The sequence below is a fragment of the Hyla sarda genome, chromosome 8 (genome assembly GCF_029499605.1).
Source record: "Hyla sarda isolate aHylSar1 chromosome 8, aHylSar1.hap1, whole genome shotgun sequence".
In the NCBI taxonomy this organism is placed as follows: Eukaryota; Metazoa; Chordata; class Amphibia; order Anura; family Hylidae; genus Hyla; species Hyla sarda.
In genome coordinates this window covers 102,808,494-102,821,380 of record NC_079196.1, presented here as the reverse complement: position 1 = coordinate 102,821,380, position 12,887 = coordinate 102,808,494, and positions in this window count along the sequence as shown.

Here is a 12,887-nt window from a genome sequence, read left to right as displayed (position 1 = left end):
TCTGGCACACAGTGTAGGAGCAAGGGTCCATTTGACCACTGATACCTGGTCTGCAAAGCATGGTCAGGGCAGGTATATCACCTACACTGCTCATTGGGTTACCTGGTGACGGCTGCCAAGCATGGAATGCGTGGCTCTGTAGAGGAGTTGGTGACACCGACACGACTTGCAGGCAGGCCTGCTGCCACCTCCTCTACTCCTCCTACTCCATCCTCTTCCATAACATCCTCGGCCGAGTCCTCTTCCACTGCTGCATTTTGCTCCACATCACCGGCACCCCCCCCCCCCCCCCCAGCTCCCCAGGTGCTATTCAACATCCCGGATATGGCAGTGTCACGCCATCTTGGGGTTGACTTGCCTCAAAGTGGAGAGTCACACCGCACCAGCGCTCCTGTCGGCCCTGAACGCACAGGTGGACCAGTGGCTGACTCCGCACCAACTGGAGATCGGCAAGGTGGTTTGTGACAACGGAACAAATTTGTTGGCGGCATTGAGGTTGGGCAAGTTGACACATGTGCCGTGCATGGCACATGTGTGTAATCTGATTGTACAACGCTTTGTGCTCAAGTACCCAGGCTTACAGGATGTCCTGAAGCAGTCCAGGAAGGTGTTTGGCCATTTCAGGTGTTCCTACACGGCCATGGTGCACTTGTCAGATATCCAGCGGCGAAACAACCTGCCAGTGAGGCGCTTGATTTGCGACAGCCCGACACATTGGAATTCAACACTCCTAATGTTCGACCGCCTGCTCCAACAAGAAAAGCTGTCAACGAATATTTGTATGACCGGGGTGCTAGGACATCATCTGTGGAGCTGGGACTTTTTTTGCCACGTTACTGGAGGCTCATGCGCAATGCCTGTAGGCTCATGCGTCCTTTTGAGAAGGTGACAAACCTGGTCAGTCGCACCGAAGGCACCATCAGCGACATCATACCGTTTGTTTTCTTCCTGGAGCGTGCCCTGCGAAGAGTGCTGGATCAGGCAGTAGATGAGCATGAAGAGGAAGAGTTGTGGACACCATCACCACCAGAAACAGCCTTATCAGCATCGCTTGCTGGACCTGCGGCAACGCTGGAAGAGAATTGTGAGGAAGAGGAGTCAGAGGAGGAATGTGGCTTTGAAGAGGAGGAGGAAGACCAACCACAGCAGGCATCCCAGGGTGCTCCTTGTCACCTATGTGGTTCCCGTGGTGTTGTACATGGCTGGGGGGAAGAAGATTATACCTTCCCTGACATCACTGAGGACGAGGTACGGGACATGAGTAGCTCGGCATCCGTGCTTGTGCAAATGGGGTCTTTCATGCTGTCGTGCCTGTTGAGGGACCCTCGTATAAAAAGGATGAAGGAGAACGACCTGTACTGGGTGTCCACGCTACTAGACCCCTGGTATAAACATAAAGTGCCTGACATGTTACCGCATTACAGCAAGGCGGAAAGGATTCAGCAGGTCCAAAATAAATTGAGAAGTATGCTGTACACAGCGTATAAGGGTCATGTCACAGCACAACAGGTATCTAACAAGGGAAGAGGTGAAAGTAACCCTCCTGCTCCTCCCACGAACACGCCGGCAAGGACAGGATGCTGTACAGACATGCTGTTGATGGAGGACATGCGGAGCTTTTTAAGTCCTACGCATCGCCACAGCCCTTCGGGGTCCACCATCAGAGAACGACTTGACCGACAGGTAGCAGACTACCTGGCCTTAACCGCAGATATCGACACTCTGAGGAGCGATGAACCCCTTGACTACTGGGTGTGCCGGTTTGACCTATGGCCTGAGCTATCCCAATTTGCGCTCGAACTTCTGGCCTGTTCCGCTTCAAGTGTCCTGTCAGAAAGGACCTTCAGTGCAGCAGGAGGTATTGTCACTGAGAAGAGGAGTCGCCTTGGTCAAAAAAGCCTGGATTACCTCACCTTTCTTAAGATGAATGAGGGATGGATCCTGAAGGGACTGACACTGGGCGATACATTTGACTGAACAAGGCCTGACCAGATGAGCTGCCTTGGGCTAAAAATGGTCCACACGCTGCTGTATTTGAACTCTGAATGCCGGATGACTTGCGTGACTTATCCACCACCAACTAGGGTTCAACCTGCAATGTTTTAGGGCACTTTCTGCCTGGTGAAACAAACAGAAATTTTTCAGGCCGCTGCTACAGCAGCAGCTGCGACAACACCACATTTTCCAGCCAGGTGTACATGCCTAATTTTTTGGGACTCTGCTGCTGCACTTGTTATGGTGCTGCAATTTTTCTGCCCGCTGCTTCAGCTGCGGCTGCGACAATACCCAATTTTTCATCCATGTGTACATGCCTAATTTTTCTGGCCTCTGCTGCTGCACTTGTTATGGTGCTGCAATTTTTATGGCAGCTGCTACAGCTGCGACAATACCAAATTTTCCAGCCAGGTGTACATGCCTAATTTTTCTAGCCTCTGCTGCTGCACTTTTTCTGGTGCTGCAATTTTTCTGGCTGCTGCTACAGCTGCGGCTGCAACAATACCCAATTTTTCATCCATGTGTACATGCCTAATTTTTCTGGCCTCTGCTGCTGCACTTGTTATGGTGCTGCAATTTTTATGGCCGCTGCTACAGCTGCGACAATACCAAATTTTCCAGCCAGGTGTACATGCCTAATTTTTCTGGCCTCTGCTGCTGCTGCACTTTTTCTGGTGCTGCAATTTTTATGGCTGCTGCTACAGATGCGGCTGCGACAATACCAAATCTTTCATCCATGTGTACATGCCTAATTTTTCTGGCCTCTGCTGCGGCACTTGTTATGGTGCTGCAATTTTTATGGCCGCTGCTACAGAAGCGGCTGTAACAATCCCAAATTTTTCAGGCACGTGTACATGCCTAATTTTTCTGGTACTCTCTGCTGACATCTCTGTCCATTTTAGCAACCGTGGATATTAAATGTATGCTAAGGGTAGCATGGAGGCTCAGAGGTTAGCACTGCTGCCTTGCAGCGCTGGGGCCTTGGGTTCAAATCCCACTATGTGCTGCCTCAAGGGGAGCTCTCACTATGTGCTGCCTAACATGGGGGAATCTATGTGCTGCCTAAAGGGAGGCTCTAATTATGTGCTGCCTAATATGGGGGAATCTATGTGCTGTCTAAAGGGGGGAATCTAACTATGTGATGCCTAAAGGGGGCTAAAGCACATTATTCCAAACCATTTAGGAATAATAGGTGATTTATGCCCTTTATGGACTAAAACCAGACTCTGCATCAACTATGTAATTTTCCATGGGAGTTTTGCCATGGATCCCACTCCGGCACGCCACAGTCCAGGTGTTAGTCCCCTTGAAACAACTTTTAAATCACTATTGTGGCCAGAAAGAGTCCCTGTGGGTTTTAAAATTCGCCTGCCCATTGAAGTCATTTTATGTTCGCGACATCACTAACAAAGACCCTCAAATTCTCTTCAAAACTGAACTGGTCCCTAAAAAATTCATATTTTGAATGTCTTGTGGTGTCTTCAAAAAGTAAAAACATGTCAACTTAATGATGCAAACATAAAGTAGACTTATTGCATATGTGAATCAATATGTAATTTATTTGGTATGTCTATTTTCCTTACAAGCAAAGAGCTTCAAAGTTATAAAAATGCAACATTTTCAAATTTTCCATGAAATTTTTTTATTTTTCACCAAGAAATGATGCAAGTATCGACAAAAATTTACCACTTACATAAAGTAGAATATGTCACGAAAAAACAACCTCTGAATCAAATTGTCAAGTACAAGCATCCCAGAGTTATTAATGCTTAAAGTGACAGTGGTCAGAATTGCAAAAAATACTCTGGTCCTCAGGGTCAAAATGGGTTCGGTCACCAAGGGGTTAAATTAAATTAAAAAAATTATTAAAAATCTCTTTAATCTCTTCAATTATGAGGCCCTATGGTTGGCATCATATATTACTTCTGGAATTACCACAAGAATCCAATGAAACTGGTTGGAGCCATAAAAATGAACCATAACCGATTAAGGGTATGTTCACACTGAGGGTTTGGAGAGGAATTTCCGCAAGTAATTCTGCTCGCTTATTCCTCTCCAAATCATTCAGCAGTGAAAAACCCATAGCATGTAATGAAAATTCTGCTCCTCAGTTCACACTGAGGAATTTCCACTAGCGGAATTCCGTCACTGAATTCCGTTCCGCATGAAGAATGAACATGTTCGTTCTTCATGCGAAATTTGCGTCGTAACTCCCATAGAAGTCAATGTAAACATTTTTTCAGGCCACCACTCTTCCGCGCGGAATTCGCGCGGAATTGCGTGGAATTCACGTGGAATTCCTGCGGAATTCGAAAAAAAAACATTACAATGTCTTCTATGCTGCGCTGAACTCCGCACTGATTTCTGTGCGGAATCAGCGCGGAATTCCGTACGAATTCTGCGCAGATTCCGCTCCGAGTCCGAGCAGAAAAAAACTGTCATTTCTGAGCGGATTTGTTCAGCGCAAATTCCGCTCAGATATTTGTCAGTGTGAACGTACCCTAAATGAAACATTCACAGTTTCACACACATACAGTAAGTTGGGCGGGGGGGGGGGGGGCACTGAGAGGAAGGGACTGGAACATGTGGTAGCTCGCCTCGCGGCAGACTGCCAGCTCGATGCTCACCAGAATGGGTCCTCAAAAAAGGATTTTAAAATATTTAAATAAATAAAAATTACATTAAATTATATAAAAAGGAAATGAACAAATCTCTTTAATCTCTTCAATTATGACGCAATATGTTCTTCTGACCCTGCTGCCACATCCAGATGCTCTGCAGCAGTGATTCTAATAGTGACACCTGTAATCTGGATGTCATACTGAATAACAGTATTAGTTCACTAAGCCAGCACACTCCATATGCGTGTTAAGGCAAGGCAAAGTGTTTTACACCCCTATTGAGGCTCTCAGTAGCCTGAAATAGCCCTTTTTAATAGCAATTCACCGCAAATTAATTCGGATAGAACCATATTTTTTTGAAAAATTCAGCGAATCGGCCAAATCACATTTTTTTTAAATTCGCGGCGGTGATGCCTTGTATTAACCCTTCAGTCGCGGCGATAAAAGCTGACCGCCGCGTCTGAAGGGAAAGTGACACTCAGTCGGGCTGTTCGGGACCGCCGCTGCGTCCCAAACAGCTTACAGGACACCGGGAGGAACCTTACCTGCCTCCTCGGTGTCTGCTCCGTGCCGGGATCCCCTGCATGGCCAGCGCTCTCCTTCAACGTCATCACGCACGCCGTCCCGTCATCCAATAGGAGCAGCGTGCGTAGCGACATGGTGACGGAGAGCGTGGATCCCGGGGAAGAAGACGTCCGGAGCGTCGGGGACACCCCGTGGATGCGGCAACAGCGATGGAGCGACATCCAGGGCAGCGGTGACGGGTCCGGAGCGGCGGGCGGGGACACGTGAGTATTACCTCCTATCCAGTGGTCTTCAACCTGCGGACCTCCAGATGTGGCAAAACTACAACTCTCAGCAGGCCCGGACAGCCGTTGGCTGTCCGGGCATGCTTTGAGTTGTAGTTTTGCAACATCTGGAGGTCCACAGGTTGAAGATCACTGTTGGGTTCAGAATCTTTTTTTTCTAGATTTTGCACCTTTAAAATTGGGTGTGTCTTATATGCCGGTGCGTCCTATAGGGCGAAAAATACGGTAACAAACAATTTTAAAAAACACTATTAAAAACAGGTACAATTGACTCACAGAAAAGAGCTCAACTTCTGAAATTTGCCCATGAGCCTCTAAATCATTCAGAGGTTCATTGGCAAACTTCCGGAGGGCCTGTGTATGTGCTTTGTGGGTGCTGCAGATTTCAGTCCTTTACAAAGTAGTGTGTTACTATAATTTTTTTGGTGGCAATGGTCACAGCTGCCTTGAGATCATTGACAAGATACTCCTAGGTTGATTCCACTTCATTTTCATAATCATTGAAATGCCACAAAGTGAGATTGGAGCCTGGAGCTCCTAACAGGGCGAGATTGACAGTTATTTTGTGTTTTTTTACATTTGAGAATAACTGCACCAATTTTTGTAAACTTATTACCAAGCTTCTTGGCAATGGTCTTGTAGCTCATTCAAGCCTTGTTTAGGTCTACAATCTTGTCCCTTACATCCCTGGACATCTCTTTGGGCTTTAGCCATGGTGGAGAGTTTGGAATATGATTGATTGATCGCTTCTATGGACAGGAGTCTTTCATACAGATAATAAACTAATATTAGGAACACTCCATTTAACCCCTTAATGATGCAGAACCTATATTTATGTCCTGCGCCGGCTCCCGCAATATAACGCAGGGTCACGTAATGACCCCGTGTCATATCGGGTCGGTCCCGGCAGTCATCACCCGGATTCGCGGCTAATACTGGACATCACCGCTCACGGTAATGCCCGGTATTAACCCTTCTGAAGTCAAAGTAAAATCTTCCCAGCAGCACAGTGGTATGCGGTGTCCTGATCAGCTGTACGGACACGAGAAGGGTCCCTACCTTCCTCTTCGATGTCTGATCGCCGAATTACTGCTCCATGCCTGAAATCCAGGCAGAAGCAGTTGAGCGGCGAGAACACTGATCAATGCTATGGATTCCAAAGTCCAAAATAGTGTATTTTTGGTCACTTTTTATACCATAAAAAAATTAATAAAAACTATCAAAAAGTCTGATCAAAACAAAAAGGATACCGATAAAAACTTCAGATCATGGTGCAAAAAATCAGCCCTCAACATAAAAAAGTTATAGGGGTCAGAAAAGGAAATTTTTAAGCGTATTAATTTTCGTGTATGTAGTTATGATTTTTTACAGAAGTAAGACAAAATCAAACCTATTTTAGTAGGGTATCATTTTAATCGTATGGACCTACAGAATAAAGAGGTGTCTGTCAGAACCTGCAGGGTTAATGAGTTCTGACAGGTTCTTTGTTTATTTGATTGCCGGTTACATCCTGCTGTCTGGCTGGTCAGCTCACTGACTGAGCACCTATGGCCTACCTATTTAACCCAGCAGTTGGCTCTCAGTCAGCGCCTGTGAAACAGTCTTGTGACTTCAGTAGCTAGCGTGTGTTCCCTGTATCTTTTGTATTACCCGGAATCCTTTATTTCTGGCTTCCTACTCGACTCCCCTCTGATTATAGCGATTTGGCATTTCTGTCCTCTCCTGGCTTTGGCGCGGTTTGTTGACTCTGACTTTTGTGTGTGTTTAGTTTTATTTTGTTAGGATGCCTTAATCCCACTGGTCCTCAACTTTGATAGTTTCTTTGTATTTTATTGTGTTGACATTTACCCCCCTCACGTATTCAGGAAGGGACTGTCTTTGTGGTTACAGACCTGTCGGTTAGGGCAGGTATGTACGTGACAGTGTCATTTTTACCGAAAAATGCACTGCATAGAAACGGAAGTCCCCAAAAGTTACAAAATGGCCTTTTTTTTCATTTTGCCGCACAATGATTTTTACATTTTTTTTTGTTTTGCCATATATTTTTGGGTAAAATGACTGATGTCATTACAAAGTAGAATTGGTGGTGAAAAAAAAAAGCCATTATATGAGTATGTAGGTGCAAAATTGAAAGGGTTATGAATCGACCGATATCGATTTTTTAGGGCCGATACCGATTATCTGTGGAGGTTAGGGCCGATAGCCAATAACTTATAACGATATTTCGGTATAAGTTATCGGCTATTTATCCACCCCCCCGCACGCGCGACGGGGGGGCAGATGATTGATTTAAAGCGGGCGCACCACGCCACACCCCCCACCGCACCGCGCCATACCCCCACCGCGCCGGCCCGGCCCCATTGCCTCCCCCATCCCCAGTTTTATAATTACCTGTTCCCGGGGTCCACGCTACATCTGGCTCCGGTGGCGTCCTCCTGAGCTGTCACTGTGTGCACTGACGGTGACGTCGCATTGAGGACGTCATTCGTCATTGCGCAGTGCACAGCGTAACACAGGACACAGCAGGAGCCAGAAGTAGCGTGGACCCCAGGCCCTGGGAACAGGTAATTATAAAACTGGGGATGGGGGAGGCAATGGGGCCGGCAAAGTGCAGTGGGGGGTGCAATGTGGTGCGGTGCGGTGGGGGGGTCACGGTGCGGTTTGTGGTGCGGCGCGGTGCGGTGGGCAGGGCATTATCGGATTATCGTCAAGGTAATTGACAATAACGCCCAAAATCGTGAATATCGGTCGATCCCTAGTTATGATTTTAAAGGTGAGGAGGAAAAAACGAAAGTGCAAAAACAGAAAAACCCTGAGTCCCTAAGGGGTTAAGAGAGTGCTCCTAATCTCTAAAAGGCACCTGGGAGGCAGAAATCTTTCTGACTGACAAGGGATGAAATTTAATTGCGTAAAGTGTAGATCAATTGATAACTTATTTGAAATGTCATTTTCTGTATTTTTTTTGTTGTTGTTCTGTCTCTCACCAAGAACATAGACTGATCTTTTGTCAGTAGTTATACATAAAAAAAAATAAGAAGGGGATAAAATATATATTTTTAACTGTATCTCATATATGATTATGTTATCTGCAAGCATAAAATGTGCTTGACATCAGAATGGGGCATTTGTTTTTGACAGTACGGAGCCCAAGCGCCTGCCAACATTAGGCACCTAAGTAATAAAAGTGTTTCATTGTAGTTATAAGCATCTGCTTAGTGATCCCCTCTTTCTTGATGCCTGGATGCGGTGCAACCTATGTACCTGCCCAGGATTGGTCTTGAGCACCATTACCTCTGATGCATTTTTTAACCTATTGCTCTTAGTCATAAATGGATTGAAGTATAGATGTCCAATAGTGTAGAGTATTCCAGCTACCATCCTAAAAAAAGGTCTAAAGGTTTGCTTTAAGCACATCAGGAAGGCTTCTCTGGATGCTGGACTCTGGATGCACAGAAGTCACCGCTGAGTAAGTAAAGCAAAGTTTACATTTTGGACCTTGCACCACAATGAGCCAACCACCCATTAGTAGTTTCAGTAACTTTGGATTGAAAACTTGAGAACAATAGAGCACATACCTGTGCATTAGTCATTATACGTACACATGCTAAATCGAATAAACCTGCTGCAAAAGCATTCATTAAAAGGACAGTGACCAAATATCAATTCTTCTGGCTAAAAAGCTGTAACATTCCAGGCCATACCAAAGCAATTGTAATTTATAAGATTTGCACCAGAAGTTTGAGTAAAGTTTACAAGTTGTTTCACTTAATCCTAGTGGATTCCTGCACTTTGTATCTGGGGAAAGCTTCACTGAATAAAGTTGTGGGGTCACAGAGGATCATTAGTTACAACTCTACCACGTGACATGTACTGTTGGGACTACTACAACCAGTATAACCCTCATCATTTCTCCTAGTGATTTCCATATTAGCACACCTATAAACTAATGACCTCAATACATATATAGAAATACACAAAAACACTAATATTTAAAATAAGATCTCACCTATGATTCAAGTCTATAAGGTACAAAGTCCCATGAGTCAAAATCTAAAAAATGTTATAAAAATTTAATAAGCCCTTATATGGCTCTGTAGAGTGGGAAAAAGAAGAAAAAGAGGATCTTTTACTTCCTGGGGAACGTTTGCTGAGTTGATTCTTATACACAGCAGCCAAGGTGAACCAGCAGAACAGCAGTGTAGAGTATGAGGGGTAGAGCCGCAGAGTGAGCCTGTAATGTAGCAGGATGTGGATTTAGGTGAACCTCAAACGTGCAGACAGTGAAGATTATCTGTGGATAGAATCAATTCACTGGGTTCACAATTTGTAGTAAATCACAGAAGACATGGAAAATAGATTCAACTATTTCTACTGATAATTTTATGGGCATAGCTATACAGTAACCCCCCGACCTACGATGGCCCCGACATATGATAAAATCAACATACGATGGCCTCTCAGAGGCCATCGCATGTCGATGTCAGCATCGACATATGATGCTTTTATATGTCGGGGCCATCGCATTAACTGCTATCCGACAGCGCAAAATGCTTAAGCTGCAGGTTCGCTTACCTATTCCCGCTGCTCCGGGTCCACTTCGCGATCCTCCGGTGTCTTGCGCATCTTCTCCAGGGTCCGGGCCTCGCTTTCCGGCGTCGTTATTACGCCACTACGCACGCCGCGCCGGCGCAGCAGCGTAATAACGTCACCAGAAAGCGAGGCCCGGACCCTGCAGAAGATGCGGAAGAAGCCGGAGGATCGCGAAGAAGACACCGGAACAGCGGGACAGCATCGGGAGCCCCTGGGACAGCATCGGGAGCGGTGAGGACCTGGTCCGGAGCGGCGGGGACAGGTGAGTACAGCTTCCTATACTTTACATTGCACGGATCCCTCAACATACGATGGATTCGACAAACGATGGGTCGTTTGGAACGAATTACCATCGTATGTTGAGGGACCACTGTATATGCAAAATCAGTACCATGGCCCCATGTCTACCATGTGTCATTTATACTACTGGTGTTTTATTATGGGGCAAAGGTGCCTTGGGGCCCTTTCAGTCACAGGACCCCGTTGCGACTGCTACATCTGCACCCCCATATAGTTACGCCCAGAGTATAATCTTAAGCAGGTTCTGGGCTCTGAAAATTTACAGTGTTATCTTCTCCAAAAAAAAAAAAATTTCTGTAAATGTTTTTAAATCCTGAAATTAGGCAGTTTTCGTTAAGCCTATGAACTTACACTTTCTGTTCTGTAGAGAAAACCTTTCAGCAGTCTCATCATTATTATCACAGGCAGGACTACAATTAAAGAGGATACCAATATAATCTCTCTGGACACTTTTTTTCAATTTCTTGTATATAAATAGCTATTCAGCCTATCATATAGCATCAACTCAATACATTTAGTCATGTAGACATGGTCAAGACAACTTGCTGAAATTCAAAAGCATCAGAATGGGGAAGAAAGGGAATTTAAGTGACTTTGAACATGGTATGTGTAACGCCGGAGCGCTTGCGGCATTCTGTTCGTCCTTGCAGCGCCTCGGTCATCGAGTCAGTCGACTCGCTGACCGGGAGCGCTGCTCTGCATCCCCCGGCGAGGATGCGATCCGCGCGGCGGGACGTGCCTGCCCGCAGGTCGCATCCCGATCTTCTCACCTGCCCCGTCCTCCTGCTCAGTCCCGTCACTCACGGCCCCGCTCTCTAGGGCGCGCGCGTGCCGGGTCTTTCAGATTTTAAGGGCCAGGCACCAATTAATGGTCAGTTTCCAATCACTCCCTACACATAAAAACCCACTTCCCCTTCCTGTCCTTGCCGGATCTTGTTGCCCTAGTGCCAGTGAAAGCGTTCCCGTGTGCCTATTGCCTGTGTATCCAGACCCTTTGCCGTTGCCCCTGACTACGAACCGTTGCCGCCTGCCCAGACCTTCTGCTACGTCCGACCTTGCCTTTGCCTTGTCCTTGTGTACCGCGCCTGTCTCAGCAGTCAGTGAGGTCGAGTCGCTATCGGGTGGAACGACCTGGGGGTTACCTGCCGCAGCAAGTCCATCCCGCTTTGCGGCGGGCTCTGATGAATACCAGTAACCCCTTAGATTCCGTTCCCCTGGTACGGCCCACGCCATCACCTCACTGACACAGAGGATCCACCCCCGTGTTCTTCCCGCTACCAACCCGGATCCTGACAGTAGATCCGGCCATGGATCCCGCTGAGGTGCCGCTGCCAAGTCTCGCTGATCTCACCTGCGTGGTCGTCCAGCAATCCCAGCAGGTTGCCCGACAAGGACAACAGCTGTCTCAGTTGACTGCCATGCTTCGGCAGCTTCTGCCTGCCTCCACAGCAGCAATCATCTCCACTGCCAGCTCCAGCATCTCCTCCACAGCGAGCTGACGCTGCCACGTCCAGAGATTGCCTGTCCCTACAAGACAAATTTGACGGTAATTCTAAGTTGTGCCGTGGCTTCCTGACCCAGTGTTCACTACATCTGGAGATGATTTCGGACCAGTTTCCCACAGAACGGTCTAAGGTGGCGTTCGTGGTCAGCCTGCTGTCAGGAAAGGCCTTCTCCTGGGCCACACCGCTTTGGGACCGCAACGATCCTGCCACTGCTACAATCCAGTCCTTCTTCTCTGTAGTACGCAGTGTCTTTGAGGAGCTAGCCCGGTCCTCCTCAGCCGAGACGGCTCTACTGAATCTTGTCCAAGGGAACTCTTCAGTGGGTGAATATGCCATACAGTTCCGTACCCTCGCTTCTGAACTTGCCTGGAACAACGAGGCTCTCTGCGCGACCTTCAAGAAGGGTTTATCCAGCCACATCAAAGATGTTCTGGCCGCACAAGAGATTCCTGCTAACCTGTCTGAACTTATCCAGTTGGCCACCCGCATTGATATGCGTTTCACTGAAAGACGCCAGGAGCTCTGCCAAGAAAAGGATCTTGTTCGCACCAGGCGAGTCCACTGCAACCTATGCAAGTGGATCGGTCATACCTGACTCAAGAAGAGAGGACTCGCCGCAGAAATGGAAATTTGTGCCTGTACTGTGCCAGTACCGAACATTTCCTAAAGGATTGTCCTATTCGTCCTCCGCGTCAGGGAAATGCACGCACACACCTAGTTAACGCGGGAGAGGCGTTACTAGGTGTGAATTCCTCCTCTCCACGTCTGACTATACCTGTGCGGATTTCCCTATCCGCAAATATTAATACTTCTTTCTCCGCTGTGGCCTTTTTGGACTCTGGTTCTGCAGGAAATTTCATTGAAGCCTCCTTCATCAATAAACTCAATATCCCTGTTAACCGTCTCGTCAAACCTCTTTTTATTTCTTCTGTGAATGGAGAAAGACTGGTCTGCACCATGCGTTATCGCACAGAACCTCTGCTCATGAGTACTGGAGATCTCCATCAGAAGAGTATTGAATTTTTCGTATTACCCTATCCTCGACTGGGCCACTGGGGATATTAAAA